Source organism: Pectinophora gossypiella, chromosome 25 (genome assembly GCF_024362695.1).
Source record: "Pectinophora gossypiella chromosome 25, ilPecGoss1.1, whole genome shotgun sequence".
NCBI classification, from domain to species: domain Eukaryota; kingdom Metazoa; phylum Arthropoda; class Insecta; order Lepidoptera; family Gelechiidae; genus Pectinophora; species Pectinophora gossypiella.
This window is the reverse complement of record NC_065428.1, coordinates 4129506-4155485: the sequence shown is the minus strand read 5'-3', so window position 1 is coordinate 4155485 and position 25980 is coordinate 4129506. Positions and strand designations below refer to the sequence as shown.

At 38.7% G+C, this 25980-nt stretch overlaps 1 protein-coding gene across 1 annotated transcript in view; it reads left to right on the top strand.

Moving 5' to 3' along the window:
* Positions 1–25980, top strand: part of LOC126378048 (titin-like) — a 795425-nt gene that overhangs the window by 46329 nt on the left and 723116 nt on the right. Inside the window, exon 2 of the mRNA XM_050026148.1 lies at positions 2802–2867. The gene's annotated coding sequence lies outside the window, so the exon portion shown is untranslated. The remainder of the gene's footprint in view (positions 1–2801; positions 2868–25980) is intronic.

Sequence of the window (25980 nt, the reverse complement as noted above, 5' to 3'; positions counted from 1 at the left end):
TATTTTTGGGCAACTTAGCCTGGAAAGTCCTTCATCCCGTCGGAAACCATCTTCTCCACTACACATTTGTCTATTTTTTTATTATCTAAAAATAAAAGATAAGTAATAAAACTCATGCCATCTGTTTAGACTTAAATGAACAAAAGAAATTGAAGGAAGAAATTTAAAATTCAATTTTACCATTAGCATTTTATTGGCAAGAAATAGCTTCAGAGGGTCGGATTTACTTTCGTGTTTCGTTTTAGAAGTTGCACGTGTAAGCTTTATGTACTGGTTTTTTTAACATAGCATCACGGTTGGGTCCCTTAAAGGGTAGGCAGAAGTGTAGTATATACCGACTTATCGCCAGCTATGTTTAAATTCTTAAACATTGTAGTGGTTCGGACTCTATTATTATAAAATACGCGAGAAGCAAATATCTGATCATAGGGACTAAGCGTCAGTAATACTTAGGGAGGCAATGATTGAACACCATTCGAACTTTAAATACCTACTCCGAATGACCGAACATTCTGACGATCACCTATCATGAATGTCATAGACGAACTGAATTTGGATGAAACAAAACTTATTGGCCAGAATTGAGTCAAATAAATGAATGGGACAATAAATTCAGAAGTGACAAACTGACAGAATTCAACTGGATTGTGGAAGAAAGTATTTGACAAGGGCAGTGTTGCCAACATTTGGTGCGAGATGTGAACTTACGGCGATTTTTTTACAAACAGAACATTAAAAGACAATAATACCCCATGACTTCACCTTTTACCACTTAATTTACGGCGGTCGATTGCTGATGTATCATTTCTGCTAAAAATTGACTGTCCTGATCTCCTCAGTATGATCAATCTTAGAATCCTTAATAGAATTTTGCGACATAATACTTTGCTTCACGCTCCTCCTTGTCGAACTAATTATTGAATAGCTTCTTACCTAGAACATTAAGATTAGTTAACAAGCTTAATACTGATACTCGCTTTGACCTATTTAGCAGTAGCGTTCAAAGTGTAAAAACCTTGCTGACCAAGGAACCTAATTTAATTTCTGGCTGTATCTGAGTCTGTATGGACATTTTAAAATGTTTTATGTTCACTTGTGGTAGCTTTTCATTGGCATTTGTTTGTATTTATAAGTATTCATTTTGTAAAAAAAGGCTGTAAGCTACCCAAATAAAATAAAATGAAAAATAAAATTATTTACTTAAAGACAGGTACTCCGCTTATAATTATAATAATGCATTTTATTATATATTATGACGGCGAAACATTAGTGAACGTTAGGATGGCCTATGTAGTATCCATACAAATAATATAATAATGAAGTATACCTATATATGCAGGAAGATTGTACGGTTTTTTATTTAGTCGTGTACCCCGATAATATTTTGATTGCATTGATTGAGAGAAGGCTTGTGCCCAGCAGTGGGACAAAGTTATAATTAAGGTATTGGACTGATACATAAGCCTTGTGTGTTTCATAAGGGGTGTTAAGTGCCCGGTTAATGACAATAGGCTCGCCCGCTATTACATGGGACTTAAAGCACACCCCGGTCACTTCATACAAAAACTCGTTTTACACAGACACTAGACATTGACGTTATCGTACACTCGCATCTGTGCGTGTGACGTCTGGCGCCATACGACTAAACTATGTCCGAGGGGGTGAGGTAAACCTAGCTCAGCCGCTGGTGGGGAGCGGAGAGTTGCCGTTCTACACATAGTATTTGTCCTTATTTTATGCTTAAATATGGCGAGGAGTGGGTGTACTATACATTAGTGATGTGCCGGATCGTTAAAAATGTATATCCGCGGATACGGATCTGAATACGAATACGGATCTTTATTTTCTTAAAAAAAAAAGATTAAAGCTTTAGTTATTTCATTGTTATAAAAGTGATATTTTATCTTGCTTTCATTATAAAGATCTATCTATCTAAATGTTTGCAATATAAAGGTGCCAAATATTTGATTTTAAGAAATAAAAACAATCTGAGTGGTATTTTATAGTTTTTTATTTAATAATTCTACTTAATCACCTGAAAAAGATCCGCAAAAGATCCGCGGATACGGATATTCGGAGCATCACTACTATACATCTCTGCTAACCCCTTCGGGGATACAGGCGCGATGTTATGTCATATTGATACACAACCTACGAGGATATCTACAGCATCAATTTTTCCTATCCGCTATTGCCTGTACTCTACGCAGGAGTGAAAGAAAAATTTGCTAATTAAAACTTGGGAGTTTGGCCTAAGAAGTCGGAAATGATGAATTGAAACGGCCTCCGGTTAATTATTCTTTTTTTTACTTTCAAGTAATGGATCGCCTATTTTTGCTGTTCGTGTTCATTTTGTCCAAGTTAGTTGCTAATTTAAACCCTTCATGCGGAATGGGAGTTTAAGAGTGTTGCCACACGAGAGATGTGGCGTTGCAACGGAACATTGCCGCTTCTTCTTCTCGTGTTTGCGTTGTGCGTTGTGGGATCAATGATCGACTTAATCAATCCTGGCGTCAGGTTATTCAGCTGTCAAAGGCTGCCCTGACATGGCTAACGTTAAGGAATATATGACTTCATAGTTAAATAAATAGTATGCAGGGCCGACTTTTTAACGTGCACAATTTGGTGATCAGCCTGCAATGCCCAAATCAAACTGGGGATTACTAAGTGACTTTGGTCTTTGGTGATATTTCCCCACCAGGATTCAAATCCGGGACTTTCGGATTGTGAGCCTAACGCTTAACCACTGGATAATGGTTAATTTAATAGTTAAAAACTAATTTAAACCCTGTCTTTTCCAGTTATTCTACAAGACACTTCATCCAAATCAGCGAATATCATCGTTCTCATTGCAGCACAGATTATGGGTATGTACTTCTGTTCTTCCGTTGCTCATGTGCATGAATATAGTGACTATCTATTCCATCTTTCATTACAAATAATATTCATTGCCTTAACGCACCCATTTTGTCCGTTACGCGAGCTTATGTAGCCGAACGGCGACGCCACGCATCGTGTGGTATGCGCTTGTAATTTATAGTATGTAGTACGACAGCGTCACCGCTCAAGCGTCGCATCGTACCAAAAATATGTCGTGTGGCCTCACCCTTAAAGCCGAAAGGCCCTATCTCATGGTTTGGTTGCGTAGCTAACAAGACACCAACCAGCTGAGGTAGTGCGTTTATACATCTGCATACTTACATTTTATTGGTGGCGCGACCTAGTGAGAAGGACCCTAAATGCTTCTTTTTACTTTGAGATGAGAAACCTGAAATACTTGAGTCATTTCTATTTATTTTATTAAATGGACGGCTAGTCAAATTCAAATTCGAACATATCTTGGAAAGGTTTTCGAAACTTCAGAAATTGTTTTTGGGCTAGTGTTGTTTCAGCTGAGTGATCTCAGGGTCCTTTCACGGGTTAATAATAACCTAATATCAGGCAACTAATAATAATAACTGTGACATAAGGGTTTCTGAGATTAGTTATCGACTTTTCATTTTTTAATACAAAGATGTATGCTCCATACCCCCTCCGGTTGATTGAGGGGAGGCCTGTGCCCAGCAGTGGGACGTATATAGGCAGTTTATGTATACTACTAGCTTTTGCCCGCGACTTCGTCCGCGTGGCGTGTTATAAAGAGAGATGTTTGTGTGTGTGGGAGAAAGGTTAAAGATGCTTAATTTTATTATTTTTAATTGAGGTTAGAGTATAAGTAGCTCAGTTAAATAATGAATTGTTATTAATTTTTAGATTATTACAAACTCCCGTTCCCGTGGGAATTTTCGGGAATTCCTTTCTTAGTGCACCTCTACGGTACCTAAGCTACGTCCCTTCAAAATTTCAGGTGCCTACGTTTAGCCGTTTAGGATGTGCGTTGATATGTCAGTCAGTTTCTCCTTTTATATATTTAGATTTGTTTGTAAGTAAGGCTTACAACGTTATGAACATTTTGGACACAAGGAATTAGAAGTAAATGCAAGTTTGTTGTTCTTCCCGCGCCTTTGGGATTACGAACGCAAGTTTCCATTCCCGTTTCCTTTATATACAAATCAACCAAATTCGACCACTCAACGGAACTCAAGTAACGGAATCTTCCAAAATAAACATTCGTTCCTTGGCGTAACATAAAACTCTTTTACTGCCCTTTTGGGCCCAAATGGGATTCTGTGACATACCCTAGTGGGGCACATATAAACCATAGAAAGGCTACGGCCCTATAGTGGGGTTATTTAGAGGAAAATGTAGCGTGGTATATGAACGGCTCCTTAGGGGCATGCAGTATTTATGTTTTATTTCCCTGCTTTTACTTAAAGTAATGTGTGTTATCCTTGGAATTACATATTTCTAAATATTTCCTTGTACGAAAATTGGTATTGTATTTTGGGAAAAAATGATAGAAAACATTGTTCGAATCTTGTGTTTTTTCTATTTTATAAGGTTTAAGGGGCGGATATTTAATTATTTTCGTGTTACCTCCCTTTCGAAGCGTAGAGAACTATTAGATATGGTCTTTCTGTACAAGATTATTCATTGGATCTAAATTACACTATTATTTCTTGGCTAAATCATCGTCTTGCAACTAATATTCTATTTTTACTTAAATATTTATATATTTATATATATTTTATTTATTTATTTATGTTTTTACTCTTATTCTATTTTACTTTCTTGCGCGCTACACTGCAGCTGTACAAGTGTACTATAGGTATCCTCTGCCGAAGGTTGTCTGGAAGAGATCGCTGTTAGCGATAAGGCCGCCTTTGCCCACCTTAGAATAAGTTTACCCTGTAAATGTTTTGTGAATTTGTGTGCAATAAAGTGTTTTATTATTATTATTATTATTGGATGGTTTACTGCCCACAACTGCTTGACAATATAACGTCAGACTCCCCAGATTTCATGTAAGTAAGGCTTTTATATCCATCTTGACGCAGAGGGAGGATAAAAACTCCACATCGAAGCAATTCATTAAAAAAAAAATGATGTTATTTGACATTTGTTTGCATTGCGCACTTACTTTTATATGCGCAAATGTCAAATTGCAATATTGCTTTTTTAGATTAATAGGCTAGTTTCCAACTAGTCACTAGTTAAAGTTGATGTTAGGGCTGGCAGAGGAAGACCGAGAAGGACTTACGATGATCAAATTGGAGATGTCCTTAGAAAAGGTTCAATACGATCTACTCTGAACCGGCGTGCGTGTATGAAGCGATTGATGAATGTGGAGGAAGCAAGAGAAGTGTGTCAGGATCGAAGCAAATGGAATTCTATAGTCTCTGCTTACCCCGGTGGGAAATAGGCGTGAGTTTATGTATGTACCCCTGAGTAATAGACCCACGATACCACCAGGGGTATTGTAAGGGGTATCGTGGGTCCGGAATGGCTCCAAACACGTTGATATTTTCGCAGATTCGCTGCCAGATTTTAAAACCAAAATTTCCAATTTTCTCGAGTCGGGCGCATAACATTGACCTTAGTCGAATCGTGTTGTGCGTTTGATTTGGGAAAAGATTGTGCCCGATTAATCTATTGCTTACATAAGACTTTAAGTACCTGACGAGGATTACCCCTCTGCCTACCCCCTTGGAGTTATGAGCGTGATGCTATATCATGTGATTCTGCTCACCACATAGGGGTTTATGTGCGTTAGTTTATGTATAATTAGTTACTTTTCTACAGATTCCAAATTCAATTACTAACCGAAACAAAAAACGGCTCACATGACACGATTCCAACGTTAATCCGGACATTTCGGAAGAAGCTAACATTACCGGGATGATATCAACAGCGGACCAAGTTTATCCGGGCTTGTCAGTACAAAGCCCGGACCATTTTACCGGATGTTCTGTGAAGTCACACTATACGATACGACTCACATCAGGATCATATTAAAGCCATAGGATCGTAGGAAGTGGTAATAAAGGTTTTTTTAGGTTAGACAAAACTAGAGTTGATAACTAATCACCACCACCATCAATTTAAGAGCCATGCTCTTGTCGGTGTAGCATTTTCCATGCTACTTTTTGAGGGAAAAATAGGGCAGTGGTTTCCCTCTTGCCTTCCGCCCCGCAGTACTCTGTCTGACGCGAGTGGGATGGCGCCCAGAGTAGTCTATTACAAAGCCATACTAGGACTCCTGTCCTTCGCCTGTGAATAATACTGACAGTTACTGCTGCCCTCTGTCAGGGTCCAGGTTACAGTCCCTGTGACTAATAAAGATAATAAATAAGTGAGCGTCAGAATAGCCGGTCGCTCGACATATTCAAATTCAAATACATCTTTATTCAGTAGGTAACATAGTTGCAATTCTTAGGCCAAAGATAATTATGAAATTTTGATTACTAAATAAAGACAGATCTAAAGGTGACAAACAATGTTTTCTTATTTTCTATTTAATTAACTTATTTATGAATTTGTTTAAAGAAAAATATAATAACAAGTGCGACATTTTGTCACGTTTTTCTATCACAGGTTGCTTTTTCATACAAATTCAACATTAATTTCGTGTTCTGCCGTTTAGTAAAAAGTTAGAATTTGACTAAGTAGTATGAAACTATCCTATTTGAATCGTCATTTTTTACATAACGAACGTCTCATCCGACTAAAAGTACTGCAGAAGAAAATCCTCGGCACAGGGCCCTAGACGTTCTTTAAATATAAACATAAAATATTGTTACTTACTAATACATTTTTTTATTTTTTTTATTTAGTAATTTGGCTGTCTAATTTCAGTTCTCAGACAGTTAATCCCATGCATTAATATCTTCGAAATAATCACTAACGTTATAATATTTTAAGTTATTATTATTATTACTAACGTTATAATATTTTAAGTTGATGCTTAATTATTGCTTTCCTTTTAGTGCCGCTTAGTGCCTATCACCTGACATTTGCTTCAAATGTATTTTAAAAGCAAAATAACATTTAAAGTACCGGCCATCCTAAAGTCAGAACCAGACCTATGTTTTACTTCTTCTTATCGTGTGGATTGTGAGGTGGAATATCAGCCTCATCAACCCTTGTGACAGGGTTATGATTGAGCCGCCAAAGGTCCCTGACATAGCTCATGTAACGGTTACTCACTTACATCAGTAAATAGTAACCGGGACCAACGGCTTAACGTGCCTTCCGACGTTCAACGACGAACGTTCGTTCGTTTCGACGTGCGTTCCGGATGTTTTATTAAAATCGGCTGATCTAAAAGTACAGTTCTCTCCGGAAACAAGAGTCGGGAGTCAAACCGCGCACGAGTACACGCTCGACAAAACTTAGGTACGATTTATCGCTAAACTTAAAAACTTCGGAAGATACAAAATAAATCATCCTAGACTTATGTTAGCAGATGTAGTTTTTGCAAGTTTTTGTCTTCAAGCGTTTTTTTCGGATAAGGGTTTTCGTGTAAACAATAAAATTATGATTTGTGAGGTTCCTTTTGGAAGTCAATGACCCTGTTTGGTTTTATTATTGCTTAATCAGAAATCAGAATCATTTATTCAACGTAATTATCATGGATAAACTTGTAACATTTGTGAATTTACGTCATTTCGCAAGGTGTTATGGCTGAGGAGAAGAAATGACAAGAAACTGCAACAGCAACAAATCTTTTAAATCAATGAGGGTATACATTACAAGTTATTTAGTAACTAGAAGAACACATTCACATTTATTAATACCAGACATTTTTATCATTTAGGTAATCATTAATCTTATAATAAGCTTTTTTACATAAAGTAAGCTCTAGATTAATTCCTTTCATGCTTTAAAAAAAGCTGTAGGCACGGTTTCACCCGCGTAGAGTTCGTGTTACTATAGAGTAAAGATATTACGTACATTTACCACGTACTTGTAGACCGGATATTCGTGAAAAATCAACCAGTGTGATAGGATTACCGTTTGCGGGACTGGTCCTATTAGAATTTCCTACCTCAAATGCGGGACGTCACATACAAATCGGGACTTATGGTAACACTACTCGCAACTTTCCCGTCTAGCGAAGCAAAGCTTGATGAATAGTCGAGACAGAAAAAGTATTTGTATAGTGATTTATGTAACCCTGTCACAATAAATTTCGTTAATCCTAAAAATATGTTTATCAATAATTTACTGCTAGGTACTTTCGACAAATCATGTTAATTTTCTCTTCTAAATCATTCAGTAAAAGTTTTCGTAATCTAACTTCAACATTTATTTCAAAATTCATTTGTTAGCATAACCACATTTTTTCTTTAATCTAATAAAGTCTAATCTAATATTGATAGCAGCCTAAAGAAACCGCTGAACTTCAACTAAAATCAAATACACATTTGAATTTTGAATACTTTCAAAGTTGCTTGTAAATAAGTTAAATATGTAATGAGTTTTGAAGTGGAAGAAAGTTGATAAAGAATGCTAATCGAGTGTACTTCGAGAAAACTTTGTGAAAAAAAGAACAATAGAATTAAGAGAGGTTTGCAGTGAACTTTTACTTATTGTGATCTCCTCAGAAGGGCTGTCATTAGTGGACAGTTGATCACACGGTTTGATCACCCCCAAATGGAATTCTATAGTTTTTGTCTACCCCGGTGGGAATTATGCGTGAGTTTATGTATGTATGTATGTGATTACCTTTACCAAACCACAATGTAGCGGGCTGGGGGGCAAACTCCCACACGCCCATTTAATATCTGGTATTCAGACCAAATAGGGTAGTTTCCAACTAGTCAAATAAGTACTTATACCTTTTACTAAACGTCAAAACACGAAATTATTATTATGGAGTGTGTATGAAAAAGCACACTGTGACGTCATAGAAAAACGTGGTAAAATGTCAGACTTTATTTCTATTTTTTTGTCTTTTTATTTTTAGTGTATTTATTTTCTAATCTATTTTTTTCGTTTTTTTTTCTATTTTAAAGACTTCAATGATGGACTTTCAGGGTACGTTCACGTTGTACAGCTTTAACGTGACAATTACAGTACTCGGGGACATAATTAATTAATTATTCCAAAATACAATGTAATACCAGCCCGGTGGTCGGATAACATTGTGAGGTATGCCGGAAAGCAATGGATGAGACTTGCACAGGACCGGAAAGGATGGCGTGAAAGAGAGGAGGCCTATACCCAGCAGTGGGTGGATACAGGCTGAGTAGATAGTAGATAGATAGACAATGCAATGTCAGAAGCATATATAAAAAGAGCTGGGTGTAATGAAAAGAGCCATCATTTATACCCAAAAATAAAGAAAAAAGGCATGAAATTAGAAGGTTAAACGAAGGAAAGTCTATACAGCGCCATCTATATTGTTTTTGAGGAACGTAACCTGGATAGTCCCTCATTCTCTGGTTTGTGATTCTTTCCTCCTCTTTAGATTCATCATCATCATCATCAGCCCATTAACGGCCCCACTGCTGGGGCACGGGCCTTCCCTATAGATGGATAGGGAGATCGGGCCTTAAACCATCACGCGGGCCCAGTGCGGATTGATGGTTATTAACGACTGCTAATGCAGCCGGGACCAACGGCTTAACGTGCCTTCCGAAGCACGGAGGAGCTCGAGATGAAAACATTTTTTTTTGTGGTCACCCATCCAATGACCGGCCTTTGCGAAAGTTGCTTTACTTCAACAATCGCAGACCGAGCGCGTTAACCGCTGCGCCACCGAGCTCCTCTTTAGATTAGATGTCTATTATTATTTAGTTAATTGTAGATATATTTATCTGTTAACTTATTTTTAACAATTTATTTTGCACTGTATTTCCCGCATTTACTTACTGAAATTATATCCTATACGTGAAGGTTGCCTGGAACTCATTGTTACCTTAGCAATGAGCCAATGTAGCTTTTGTACTAATATCATTATTTGTCAATTATATAATTATTATGTAATGTTTTCTTTTGTGTGTGATAAAGAGAATTGAGAGAGAGAGAGAGAGAGAGAGAGAGAGGAGCACGGTGGCGCAGCGGTAAACGCGCTCGGTCTGCGATTGTTGAAGTTAAGCAACTTTCCGGTAAGAAAGCTAAGCAACGGCCGGTCATAGGATGGGTGACCACAAAAAAAAAGTTTTCATCTCGAGCTCCTCCGTGCTTCGGAAGGCACGTTAAGAAGTTGGTCCCGGCTGCATTAGCAGTCGTTAATAACCATCAATCCGCACTGGGCCCGCGTGATGGTTTAAGGCCCGATCTTTCTATCCATCCATAGGGAAGGCCCGTGCCCCAGCAGTGGGGACGTTAATGGGCTGATGATGATGATGATGAAAGAGAATCGATTCAAGCTTGATCTGTCTTTGTCTATCTGAACTAAGCAAGAGTGAAATGGCAATAACATTTATCCGGATAAATGAGTAATTTCTGGTTACCATGGAATTGTTCGCTGCATTTCCAATTAGGTCGACTTGTAATATTTTAATCCCGTGGTGTGTGGTTACACCATTTCGACAACATGCGCTCGTAGGCTTTATTCCGTAATTCTGTTACGTCATGCGAAAAATTGTAACATTTGATTGGCTGAAATGTATATGGCCAAGTAGTGAATGCCATTTAACGGCCTCCGTTATCCAGTGGTTGAGCGTCACGGAGGTCCCGGGTTCGAATCCCGGTGGGGACAATACACAAAAATCCCCTTGTGACACCTAGTTTGGTTAGGACATTACAGGCTGATCACTTGATTGTCCAAAAGTAAGATGATCCGTGCTTCGGAAGGCACGTTAAGCCGTTGGTCCCAATTACTACTTACTGCTGTGTAAGTACGTAGTCGTTACATGAGTTATGTCACTCTAAACCAATGATTGTCGAATTTGTTTTCGAATTAATGTTTGGATCATAATTAGAGGTATTATCACGTGCTCAGCAGTGAAGGAAAACATCGTGAAGAAACCCACATTCTCGAGAAATGCATTTTCGGAGGTATGTGACCTAACCTGTATTGGGATGGTGTTCCCTTCGCGGGTAGGAAGGTCAGACAGGCAGTCGCTTCTGTACAAAACCGGATCTATTTACCATTATATTTGAAAGCTCGATGAGATGTGGGTATTAAGTACTCTACTACTCCATTGAAAATTAAATGTAGTCGTGAGCTTATGATGTTACGTAAAATTCATGTTGAAGAGAACACAAACGTATAGATTGTCGATTTTTTACAATGTAAAGTACTTAACAGTGCTATCAAAACGAAGTCATCATCATCATCGTCAGCCCATTAACGTCCCCATTGCTGGGGCACGGGCCTTCCCTATGGATAGATAGGGAGCTCGGGCCTTAAACCATCACGCGGGCCCAGTGCGGATTAATGGTTATTAACGACTGCTAATGCAGCCGGGACCAACGGCTTAACGTGCCTTCCGAAGCACGGAGGAGCTCGAGATGAAAACTTTTTTTTGGTCACCCATCCTATGACCGGCCTTTGCGAAAGTTGCTTAACTTCAACAATCGCAGACCGAGCGCGTTAACCTCTGCGTCACCGAGCTCCTCAAAACTCAAAACGAAGTCGGCAGTAAATATTTTGTAGCCCATAAAAATATTACAATGGGCATTATTTTTTCTACATTATTTAGCACAAAAACCAACCCAACCCGCCTCCCAACCCGTGGTTGTCAGAATTTATCTTTTAATTATCCCATAACAACTTTAGGTGCGAACGCGAAACTTTTCTTTCAGAATTACGTAAACTTCTTGACATAATTACCTACTTTACTTGAAGTTTTGAAGTGTTTCGCTGTGATTTTTTTCCTAAACAAACAAAAACAGGCGTTTTTAAAGTTCATGAGGCGCTATGCGCCATGCTAACATAGACACTTTTTGAGTTTAGTATGCTTACCCGTATTCTAAGATGTCCACTCGAACCTGGTCACGGTGCTTTCAACAGACATCTGTTCACACTAGGTGTCACAGCCCCCTGTGCAGAGCCTGCATGGAGGCGGAGGAGACAGCGGCTCATATCCTACTGGAGTGTGAAGGAGTCACCAACTCCCGGGCCAGGCACCTTGACCTGACGGGGTGCCTCCTTGAAGTGGTCAGCAATATAAGGGGCTTGTTAGATTTTCTTGGGGAATTAGGCTGGCTGGAGTGTTCCAGCCGTTTCAGGTATCACGCAAAATAGGCGTTCAGACGTCGAGTTGCGGAGAACGGCCCGCGAATCATCATCCCTGTAGCATCATCCCGTTTCTGTTTCGTTCAGTTTGTTTTTTCTACTTAAAGCTGCTGTATACCTATTTCTATTTAAATGTCCTCTAGCCCACGTTGACAATTATTTCCGCACAATATCCCAGGAAGAGGAAATGACTGAAAACCAGCGCTGGATGGCGTCATAGCATGGCTCCACCACAGCACAAGCTGAGCCATTTCCTTTTGCCCGTATTCGTAATATTTATAAGTACCTAGTACTTATAGCAAATGTAATTGTTACTGGCAATAAATTTCTTCTGTGACAGGATCTGTTTACCTAATCTGACGATTTGACAGGTCCAGTTTTAACACAATCAGATGCATAACAGAATAAAAGAAGAGTTTGATATTCGCAGCAATATAATGAACGGTAAAAGGAATAAAAAAGCTAATATATCTTGGAAAAATACAAGCGAATCTTTGAAAGAAACTTCGATACAAGCTATCACACATCGACACGGGTACACGCTTTGTATGCAAATAAGGGAACGTTATAAGGAAGCAGCAAGGAATAAGTACTGGTTGGCTAGGAAAAAGGAGGTTAAATTATGTACTACATACAGAATGCCAGTTTGCCAGCGAGCTATGGAGCGCAGTATATTAGGTGTTAAACTGATCGATCGCGTTAGAAACACGACACTGCGCTCCAGAACTCAAGTGGCAGATGTCGGAGAAAAATCCGCTAAACTGAAGTGGGAATGGGCGGGACATGTCTGCCGTATGCATCCGGAAAAGTTGGCCAAAATTACAACTGATTGGTCCCCACAGGGTCGTCGACGTCGAGGTAGACCACGACGACGGTGGAGGGACGAGCTGGACGCCTTCCGGCATACCTGGCGGAACGATGCCCGGGACAGGGAGGGTTGGAAAGAGAAGGTGGAGGCCTTTGCTCAGCAGTGGGACATTGATTAGGCTACAGAAAAACAAAATACAAAATCATGGAGGCCCAGTTGAAGGAACTCTTGTCTCTCACTGTGAGGTAACAAGTTCGAGTCCAACACAGGTCCAAACCAATGATTTTGTTCTCTTTCGAATTCATTTTTGGTTCATAAATGCTCAGGGGTGAAGGAAAACATCGTAAGCAAGCCCGTATTCCCGAGTTTAGAAGGTATATTAGGTGACATTTTTTTTTTTAATTTAACCAAAAAAATGTACATATACATGGAATAATGCAGACATACCAATAAACCGTCTTGGGTTTGTCCTGACATGCTATTTTGTATTTGTATTTTCTTTTGCGGGATGGAAGGTCAGACAGGTAGTTTCTTCTGTGGAATACCAGACCTATCAAATCTTCAGGTTAGGCAAGCGGCCTCTGCGAAAACGGGCAAACCCTGGCTAATGATAACGCAAAAAAATTGTATTAATATGTGTGTAAATGAAATGGTAGATGCGAGTAATCAAATATAAGAAAGAGACAAAATATACAGGGTGTTAGTGACATCACAACGAAAACTGTGAGAGTTGATTCAGACCATGATTCTGAATTAATACCAAGTGGAGCTTTCCGTTGCAAAACTCATGTTTTTTTTTGTTTTTTTTTTATTGATGGCTCGCTAACACCTTGTATATCTGTAAGTATTATTTCCTTCGGGTTTGCGACACAATTGAGTTTATATTTGGGGTCAATTCAATAGAAAAGAACAACTAGGTTATTAACCCACTTATTGCCTATAAAACGTTATAATACGATCAAATTAAGATGAAATCGCAGTATCCGCATGTTTCGCGCCCTCTCAGGGCTATGCCCGGGAGCACAGCCCAGAGAAACTACGGCAGGGAACTCTGATTTAACACGCGTAGTATTAGCAAATTGTTCTCCAACACTGATGTACGAAATGAAGGAGATGCGTTAATTATTTTTCATTACCATACTTACATGAAAAAAACACTGGGGTCCTGTGGCTTGATTCTCAATTGGGAAGCGCTGGTTTGAACCCCGGTACAGAACCTGCACCAAAGAATTAGATAGATAAAATACTTTATTGAGCACAATGGACACAAAATACAGAGATAAGGACAACAGATACAGAAAAGCACAACAGGCGGCCTTATTGCTCATGCAGCAATTTCAATTTTTTTATTTATTACTTACATAAGTACATAAAATCATGCCTATTTCCCACTGAGTTCCATTTGCTTCGATCCTGACATACTTCTCTCGCTTCCTCAACATTCATCAATCGTTTCTTACACGCATGCCGTATGCCGGTTCAGATTAGATCTACTGAACTTTTTCTAAGGACATCTCCAATTTGGTGGAGCCTGTATACTGTCCACTGCTGGGAACAGACTTCCGCTCAGTCAACTGGAGAGGGTATCAACGTGAGATAATCAATAAAAATGCAGACAGTACCAGCTCCATCGCACGTGATTTGTTGTAGATTTGCCTTGGATAGCATTGAGCGCTTGGCCGAACATAATGCCATATCCAAAATTTTAAACAATATAATCGCCGCGTCTTACTTCATGTAGTTTAATGTTAATAGCCGTTGTAAGATTTTGTTAGCGAGAGATAAGACGCAATGTGATCCTTTATGTCTCATACAATACGATAACCAAACTTATTTATTGTTATTTTATTTTATATACTTACGTATATAAAATTCTGTCCCTGTTGTGGTGTAGAGATTATTTGCACAAATACTAAATTTTAGGACCTTCAAATGAATCGTGTTGTGTCGGTCTATTACGTCGTAGCTAGATCTTAGAATTTATCATTTTACGATATGATTATACATTGTTTTAAGTTTACGCGGTTATTATCATAATTAAAACACATAATAACGGTTTCTTACCGCGTTTAAAGTATGGATACGAGACTCCCGATATTTCGACACTGTTGCAAGTGCCATGATTGCAGGGAGTCTCATATCCCTTCGTTAAACGCGGTAAGAACCCGTCATTATGTGTTTTGATTACGATATGATTGTCTACGTTTGGCCATATCATGACGTCATCCATTTAGTTGCTCATGTCGATAAACGTGTTGTATTCATTGATCTGGCCAAATTACATCGTGTTGTGGCCAACGAATATTATTCTATTTCATGAAATGGTCGAGCACATCAAATTATCGATTTTAAGATCCGGCCACGACATATACATACATCAAACCACGCCTATTTCCCACCAGGGTAGGCAAAGACTATGGAATTCCACTTGCTTCGATCCTGACATACTTTCACTTATAGACAAAGCTATAACGTCGCCTTACAGTAGAAACCACATATAAGCGCCATTTTGAAAAATCACATCCTAATGCAAAACCACGCAATAGACAAGCTAGTTTCAATCCAGGTAAAAAATTGCAAACTGAATTTTATTCCGGACGGAAATTAATTGAAAGTTATTTATGTTTTGTTTAACCCTTTCACGAATAGAGGCCATGGGTCATTGATGGTTCATAATAGATAGTATGACACCTTGAAACGTCCGTAGACGTTCTGTCCTTGAAACTGTTAAAAAAATCACATCAGACTGTGATTTTTGAAAAAAGTCCTTACGTGGTATGCCCTATATAGCGACAATATACTATACAACTCTGCTTATACCCTTCGGGGATACAGACACGATGTTATGTTCGTAAACAGCCTATATACGTCCCACTGCTGGTCACAGGCCTCCCCTCAATCAACCATAATGGTGTATGGAGTATACTCCACCACGCTGGTTAATAGCCGAGACCAACGGCTTAACGTGCCCTTCGAAGCACGGAATCATCTTATTTTTTCGGACAGTCAGGTGATTCAAGCCTGCAAAGCACCTCACCTTACACAACCACCTTATGATCATTTCGACGCACACCCGTTTTGCTTTGATTTTATTGTCTTGTTTTTGTGTGTGGCGTCCTTTTAATATAAACTATTTCTATTCTATTCAAAGTCCTTACCAAACAAAGGACAGTCTCACAAAGTGATTTCGACAATGTCCCCATCGGAATCAAACCTGGACCTCCTTATCGTGAGCCTAACGCTCTAACCACTAGACCACGGAGGATGCTGTTACATTATACTAAACTTACAACTACTTAACTAAACAAAGGGCCAAAGAGAACAGAAGGAACATGAGTAAAAACTAAAAAAATATCATTTACATAATTTTACCACCTGTCAAAGTTTACCGAACTTTTGACGAGTAAGGAACACAGTTCCTTCGAACCCCTCTATAACTTATCACGATTTTTTTTACAAAAAAATAACTTTTACATTTCACAGTACTATAGACTGTATGGGAGTGGAAATAGAGAGGTGTTCGGTGGTAAATAACGTTTGTATCGCTCGCTCTTAGATTTATTCCGTTTTGTTTCTTGCGGATGTGTTCGCTTGTAGGGTGGGGGATACGGGCGGTAAGGAACGGCAACAAGGCATTTTTTTTTAATATTGGCCAAGTATTTTGGCTCAACTATGCCTGATGGTAAACATGTAAACATAGACAAGCCCTAATTGCAGTAGCAACTGAAAAGCAACGCAATGAGTCAGTTTCGAATCAGTTGCGACTACCATACTGGCCTACTAGGTGCTTCTTCACGCTTCGCTTAAAGGACGCTCCATATTAAAACACATTATAACGGGTTCTTACCGCGTTCAAAGCAGGGATATGAGACTCCCGATATTTCGACACTGTTGCAAGTGTCATGATCACGGGATGACAAAAACAATGGACTCTATGGGCCTGTTTAATAAAACTTACAATTGTAAATTACAATGACAATTTGATGTCCATTGCGGAGTGTGTGATCACGAATATTTTGCAGTTTCATATTAGCTACGCAGTGAACATCAAATTGTCGTTGTAATTTACAATTGTAAGTTTTATTAAACATGCCCCAGATTGTAAGAAGGAGGGAACACTTCAGCCGGCAACCCGTTCCATTTTTTAATGGGGCTTTAGCAAATCTACACACTTTTTTGATGTGACTTATTGCAGATGCTGCAAATGTCATTAACTACTTGGCCGGACAAATGCGGAGCGCTGAGGTCTCTCACCCGGTACAAATTTTAAGACAACTAAACTGTAGGGCTAAGTGCGCAACGTGATAAAAAATTGTCACGGTCATTTTATCGATTCTGACGATATAATTATGTCCTTTTGTCGATTGGTGCTAATATTATGTGAACCCAAATAAGTCATTTCGTTATATCAAAATATATACAAAATCATGTGGCACGCATGTTAGGAAAAAAAACAAACTTATCGATTTCGACAATAATAATTATTGAATCGATCGATAATTTTATCACGTTGTGCATGCTAGCGCTGCTGGTCTGAGGGTGCGCAGTCTTCACACTTCCTTCTTCGACTACTCAAAGTAAAGAAAAAAGCTTCCCGGGCATATTGAATAACACCAGGCCGCACCGCATCGCACTTTCATACATGCTTCTGTCTTTTCTGTCTCTCAGAACCTTCATTTGCTAGAGCGAGATAAAAAGCTGGAATGCGACCGCACGCGACGGAATTGACTTCTGTGCTCTTCTCGTGACGATTTATCATCATCATCATCATCATATCATCCAAGCCGTGCCCGGCGACGGCGACTCCTAAATGATGGAGTAACAAGAACGACGCCATTTTATTTTCCCGCTCCTTATATTCATATAATCAACAAAGTTATACCAATCTACATTCTAATTTCTTCATATTACGAGGTTAACGCCTGACCTTATCCATTCTGGGTTACTATTGAGCCGCCAAAAGCCCTGAAGGGCTTCTCACATGACTTATTTAACGGTTACATACTTACTTCAGTAAATACCTATTAGCCGCTTAGCCGGGACCGACTGCTTAACGTGCCCTCCGAAGCACGGATCGTCATATTTTCGAATCAGTCTAATAATAATAACTCGTTATTACAGAAGAGTTCGATTCCCGGCGAAGACATAATATCACATCAATCACTTTGTGATCCCTGATCGAAATCCCTGCTCTCAGGGATCCCGACCTTCCAGATCGTGAGTCGAACGTTGCCGGTGTTTTAATTACAAAATATCTTTCTGACCTAAATTATGAACAAACGGAGGCCCTACTACCCTTTTGATGATACACCACACATTGCAGTTTTGACTAATTTAAGTTAATTTGGCTAATATAAGTTATAGTTAATTTTAGTGATAATTTTGGGAAACTTTGTAAACCTAAATTTTAATATACCTACATTTCATTTTACCTTATTCGTACAAACTCAGCAACCTAATTGTAATTTGGTTCCCCAAGATACAGGCTGTGCCTAGTTTGGGGACCTCTGCTCAATTTTTAAGAGATGGATTTATTTGGGTCTAAGTTTGAATATATCTCTATATTTATAATTAAATGAATGTACCTAATTAAGTCCTATATCGGATACAATAAACAATATTTTCATTTCATTTTTCATTTTCAACGTACTAACCACTAGACCACTGGGCTGTTTACGTATATTCATCATAACGCTCGCTGTCCCTAGCGCCCGTGTGTCACAAGAACACTCAACAAAGTTTCCTTTGAAAGGAAAGCCGACACGAGCAGTGTAAAGTTCGCGACCACATTCAGACCACTTTATTTTTTGTTGGCAACACCACCCTATACGTTGTGATATTTTACACTAATATACTTCGTGAGTCCCTCCGTGGTCTAGTGGTTAGAGCGTTAGGCTCACGATCTGGAGGTCCGGGTTCGATTCCCGATGGGGACATTGTCGAAATCACTTTGTGAGACTGTCCTTTGTTTGGTAAGGACTTTTCAGGCTTGAATCACCTGATTGTCCGAAAAAGTAAGATGATTCCGTGCTTCGGAGGGCACGTTAAGCCGTTGGTCCCGGCTATTAGCCGTAAAAACACCTCCACCAACCCGCAGTGGAGCAGCGTGGTGGAGTATGCTCCATACCCCCTCCGGTTGATTGAGGGGAGGCCTGTGCCCAGCAGTGGGACGTATATAGGCTGTTTATGTTATGTATGTTATGTTATGTATACTTCGTGAGAAGTATGGCAACATTGACTTTGACAGCAACTGGTGTTATCTACTTGGCCGGACAAATTTACAGTGCTGAGGTTTTTCATTCATTCGAGATTCACATCATCATCCCTAATTTAAGAGCCACGCTTTTGTCGGTGTAGCATTCTCCATTCTTGTCTATCAAAGACCAATTCCTTCACCTCCTTATAAGACACGACGTTTGCCTTCTCTTTAATCTGTTCAATGTAAGCTCTTCTTCTTCCCCTTCCTCTCTTTCCTTGTAGCTCCCATCCCTTCTATGATGTTTTTAATAAATTCGTCGTGTCAATAATAAAATAATAGGGTGTGTAAATAATAGAGTAAATAAGAAAAAATTGAAAAAAGAGCACAAGCAAACATAAAATCACGCCTATATCCCAATTGGGGTATTTTAAACATTTACATAACAATAACATTATATTATTTATTTAACTTGTGATCATTAAATAGATTTTCTATCTCATAAAAGGCTTTATTTAGCAAATACTTTTTGAGCAGTTTTTCGAAACAGGACAACTTCTCTTCATTTTTAATATAGTTAGGGATGCTATTGTAGATTTGAATAGCCATAAAGTGAGGTATAGTAGCGCCAAAGATAATTGATATCACGTGGTTTGAACACTCAGTGAATTGGATTGGCTACCCAACCTTCACCCATCCGTAGTGGAGTAGCGTGGTGAAGTATGCTCCATGCCCGGTCGATAGAGGGAAAACTTGAGCCCAGCAGTGGAACTTAAATTGCCGTAACATAACAAATACTTTATTGCGCACACATAAAATGCAATAAGCGGCCTTATTGTTAAATAGCAATCTTATCTAGGCAACTTTTGCGTATAGGAGATATTCAAATTCAAAAATATTTATTTTTCAAAATTGGCTTACAAAGTAAGCGCTTTTTGAACGACAAAAAATTACATTATTATGTAACTAGCTGTAAAACTACTAGCACATCGGAATCTGTAACGCTTAGGGAAAGACGTGGCCAGAAAGCCTCCCAGCACATGGAAAGAATTTGTTAAGAAAGAATAGAATAGAAATTATTTATTATAAAAGGACGCCACACACAAAGACAAGACAATAATATCACTTAAAAATTTACACAAAACAATTACAAACAGGATAGCAGCAGATTGAATATAATATGATACAGCAACATACACAACAATTTTTAGTATTAATTACCCCCAGTTAATTATTAAACGAGAATTTCTAAGGCTTTGTCATGGTAATGATATTTTCATGGAAGCTGATTTCATGTCCGTGGCAGATGTACTATTATGTGCGTTAGCTGACATTAAAATCTAGCATTCATTATTGTGTGGCCATAAAAAGTCATTGTTCCTTTGTGTCACTAGTATATACTACTTTGTATAGGGTGTAAAACACATCGTAACGAATACTAAGGGGAATGATTCAGACCATGATTATGAGTTAATATCAAGTGGCGAAAATTCATGTTTTTTAAATTATTTTCAGTTTTATACTTTTGCGAAACAAAATTCAACTTGATATTAACTCAGAATAATGAGCTGAATCATCTCCCTCAGTATTCGTTACGATGTCACTTAGGTACACCCCGTACAAGTACGTACAGTCATGAGCAATATAATGTACCTACTTTAGGACTCTGTCGCACTAACATATTTGACATTTAGTGAGACTTACAGTTCAATTTGTCAAAAAAGTTATTGTGACATGGTACCAAAGTGTATACATTTTAAATGTTAATGCTCGTGACCATACAGGTAGCCGAGTACGATCACGAGTACTAATATGTATACACTTTGTAACCATGTCACATTTACTTTTTTGACAAATTAAACCGTAAGTCTCATCAAATGTCAAATATGATAGTGCGACAGGGTTCTAAGGTGGGTACATCATATTGCTCATGACTGTACCTAAGGATGTTAGTGACATCGTAACGAATACTGAGTCCATGATTCTGAGTTGATATCAAGTGGAATTTCATGACGGCAAATTCATGAAAAGTTCGCAATTTTTTAAATATTTTCAGATCGTCAGGAACTCATTCTCACTTCGAGGTGGCAAGTTCGAATCCAGCACAGGCCTAAACCAATGATTGTCGAATTTATTTTGAATTCATGTTTGGATCTTAAATGATTATCACGTACTCAGCGGAAACCCACATTCCCAATGCATTAATTCCATTTTCGGAGGTATGTGACTTTAACCTGTATTGGACTAAAGTCACATCCTATTCCCTTCACGGGTTGGAAGGTCTAGAAAGAAAGAAAGAAAGAAAGAAACGTTTATTATAAAGGGACACCACAGTAACAAATATATAATATAAAACACGGAGTAACACATAACTTACAATCAAACACATAATAAAAAAAAAAAATTAAAAGACAACATCCAGTCTAGGCAGTCGCTTCTGTAAAAAACCGGACCTGTCAAATCTTCAGGTTAGGTAAGCGGACCCTGTGAAAAACGGGATAATCCTAGGGAGATCGTGATGCTATCGTCAGGAAGACTGGCATATACAAAATCGCTTATCGCTATTCTTATAACCATCGATTAGATTTGAAGTCGCTGTAAAATTTAAAGTCAGTTTCGCCTAAGTGGCTGTTAATTTTGATTTTTATTACTATCTATGAAATAGCTAATTTTCTTTTCAGCTGAATGCATCTTTAAATGATTAGTTCGATCCGATGGCACAGTTCAGATTACCAACCCCATCAACCCTGGTGTCAGGGTTACTATTGAGCCGCCATATGGCGTTGACATGACTTATGTAACGACTACGTACTCACATCAGTAAGTCGTAACCGGGACCAACGGCTTACAGGTAGCCGAGTACGGTCACGAGTACTAATATGTACTTATACACTTTGTAATCATGTCACATTAACTTTTTTGACAAATTAAACCGTAAGTCTCATTAAATGTCAAATATGATAGTGCGACAGGGTTCTAAGGTGGGTACATCATATTGCTCATGACTGTACCTAAGGATGTTAGTGACATCGTAACGAATACTGAGTCCATGATTCTGAGTTGATGATTCTGAGGATCATCTTCCTTTGGGACAATCAGATGATCAGCCTGTGATGTCCTAACCAAATTAGGGATTACAAAGTGATTTGTGCTCACACACACACTGCTCACTCATTGCGTGTTATGGGGCCGCGCATCTACAATAAGTTACCGAAGGATCTGAAGGATGTACCTACTGATGCAAGTTTCATTGGTAAATTAAAAGTGCTACTCACACAAAAAGCTTACTATAGCGTTAAGGAGTTCATTGATGAATGAATAGTGAAGTGTTCTGATCTAGTTCTTATTAAATATTAACTACTTATTGTTACACAAAATATCTTGAATTAAGTATATAATTTAAATTGTTTTTTTTTTTTATAAAATAATGATGTTCAACTAAACTTAATGTTAATAATGTATGATAGATAAATAATGACAATGTATGATAAATACAAATAAATATATGAATATGAATATGAATATGAATATGAATGTGTGATTTGTCTCCACTGGGAATCGAACCCGGGACCTCCGGATCGTGAGCACATCACTGGACCACAGAGGCCATCAATATAAATGCCAATAAATAAGTTTGTTAGAGAAAGAGTTGTTGTGAATTATTTCATAGCATTAAAAGTAGGTACTTACTCGGTATGAGATTACAACTAAGGAAGTTTTAATAGGTACTTATTTCGTAAGTCGTAACCAATAATTCTTCAAAGCACTTCATAAACCGTATACGGAAGTGCTATATTGGTAAGAATTTCACAACTACCATCCATAAAATCAATCTTTAGGATTTAAGGTAAACGCTCACAGAGGATGAGATACTTAGTTGTATTTATTTTTTTTTCATTTTAGGGCCATGTACCATTCAAAGTCCACCGTTCGATCAACCCTGGTGCCAGGGTCACTATTGAGCCGCCAAAGGCCCCTGTCGTGACTCATGTAACGACTACGTACTTACATCAGTAAGTAGTAACCGGGACCAACAGCTTAACGTGTCTTCCGAAGCACGGATCATCTTACTTTCGGACAATCATATCAGCCTGTAATGTTCTAACCAAACTAGGGATCACGGAAGTTATTTTTGTCATATGTCCCCACCGGGATTTGTACCCGGGACCTCTGGATCGTGAGCCTAACGCTCAAACCACTGGACCACGGAGGCTGTTTGTATGCTAAGCAAAACAAAGATAATGTGGGGTGGGTAGGGCCACAACCCGTTGAAGAACGTAATATACGATCCCGACAGCCGATAGAGGCGGCCAGTCAGCTCGCGACACCAAATACTTCAGGACCCCGATACCCACCCCGCCGGCGTGGTCGACGATTTTCCTCAATCAGCGCTTATCGCTATCGACCCAGGGTCGATTAATTCTTTCAAATATTTTTCCTCTCAGACGACGCCCTGAGCCGAGGTTCGCATCCAACTGGGCACCCTCAGGCCTGTTGTCTTAAACGTTGTACCGGGTGAGAGCCTTCAGCGCTCTCCATTTGTCCGGCCAAGTAGTTAATTCCATCTGCGGCAAATCTACAATAAGTCACATAAAAAAGGGCCACAACCAAAATGATAATAAGGGTAAAGCATAAGTATTTGTATTTGTAAATCAGGCTCGCTCCAAACTTGTATTAGTACTACATATTGTTTATTCCATGCTTGAATATTGCAAAAATCCCCTCCCGCGACGTGCCCTCTGTACTGCCTCTGCATCCATTGAGCTTTATTGCCGATCCTCACACGGGTTTGCGAGAAAACCGTAAAACATAACGTGTGGCAATTTTCTTAAAAACTTTGCACATCGGTTATCGAAACGGTCGTTTTATTGACAACCTATGCTACAGTAGCTGCCATTTTGGTTTGAAATGCATTGCTTCGGTTTGTCTTTTGTATTTTAAGGTTCTTATTTCCCTACATATTTATTTATAGCTTAAATATAAATAAACTTACGCTTATTTGCCAGTAGAGCAAGCAATGACAATGGGATTCCATTTTCTTCGAGCCTGAAGTACTTTTCTTGCTTCTATACTGTAAGAAACAACTCGACTATAAGGAAAGTTTTGCAATCAAAGAGTGTCTTCAAATGTGACGTAATTTTCCACTAGAAAATATGCCGGTCAAATCCAAACCTATTTCAACTCAAATAAAAATGAAATCCGACAACGGTTAAATGGCATTTCACACCTATGTTGTACAATGCCAAAAACTCATTAGTCTAATTGTCCCATTCCCATAAAAGAGTCTCGTAAATAATCGTTAAAAATAGTTTAGTTTTATGTCATGGAGTAGCTAAAATAATGTGTCGTCCATTTTGTTTTGGCGGGACGCCGCGCCGCCATGATGCTTTTTTCTTTTTTAAACCTCTGGCCTCGGTAATTGACAGAATCGGCCAGTCGAACGCGAACTTTTTTGTTCGTGTCTCTTTTATGTTGATATTTTGCTCATTTTTCTTGTTACTTATACGCGATTTAATTTAAACTGGCAGCCGGAAAGGCGCCTCTTTATTTATGTCGAGATTAAACAGATTAAAAAGATAAAGATATCTCGTTAGAGTTTAAAAAATATATGAATATAAGTAGGTATGTAATTTAATTCAAGTTTCGATTACGAAGTGGTTACAACCTCATTAGCTCGTAGGTTTACGGTTTTCAATTTGCAGTAAAAGAAGATATTATTAAGTTATTAATATCTTGTGAATGTGACATGAAAACCTGCTTAATGAGAAGGCAATAAAATACAGTTGCAAGCTAGCAAACGCGTTAAGTTTGATCATTATAAATTCATATCTATCACAAGTTTCTAAAGTAGCTGCTTGGTATCCCCTCCAGTTGATTGAGGGGGGGGGGGGGGGTTTGATTGAAGCCTGTGCCCAGCAGTGGGACATATGTAGGCTGTTTATGCAAATTATATTTATAAGCATGATTTTTTTATTTTATACGCCGCATATTAATGTTCTCAAACGGGGGAACCATTTCGAACTCCGGTGCCGGATTTGCACCAATGAGTTATTAGTTATTCATTTATTTTAAGTGCAGTTCTCATCAACACAATACGCTCGATCATTACAGACGGCGATACGGCTTACCACCGCTTACGTTGGTCTAACAGAAAGCTCGGTGTAGCGTGGGTAGTTTATCTTGTGATGGACCTCTGACTACCTCAATAAGGATATAAACGTGTGTTTATTGTATTTCATCATCACCAGCCCATTAACGTACCCACGGCTGGGGCACGGGCCTTCCCTATGGATGGATAGGGAGATCGGGCCTTAAACCACCACGCGGGCCCAGTGCGGATTGGTGGTTATTAACGACTGCTAATGCAGCCGGGACCAACGACTTAATGTGCCTTCCGAAGCACGGGGGAGCTCGAGATGGAAACTTGTTTTTTGTGGTCACCCATCCTATGACCGGCCTTTGCGAAAGTTGCTTAACTTCAACAATCGCAGACCGAGCGCGTTTACCGCTGCGCCACCGAGCTCCTCAATTTGCTTATTGAATAGCTTATTGTATTTATGGTTGTGTAAATCGATAAGTTTGTATTGTGGTGATCATTATGGAATTAAAACATATTTCTAATAATGATGCTAATTCCTGTAAATACCATCTAATTTTATTTTAAGTTATATCTATCATTTTCTTATCCGTCGAAAAAGAAAGGGACGGGTAATCGACAAGCATAAAATTTATGGAACACACGTAAATTTTAAGCACAAATCTCAAACAACCTAAAATTTTACATTGGCCAATAACCCGACAGAATTAAGTTGACAGCACACGTCAAACGGTTTGCATACCAGCGAGATACCTTTTTGATTATTATTCATTCATTTACTCATTCTTCCTAAAATTAAGAGCTGTCAA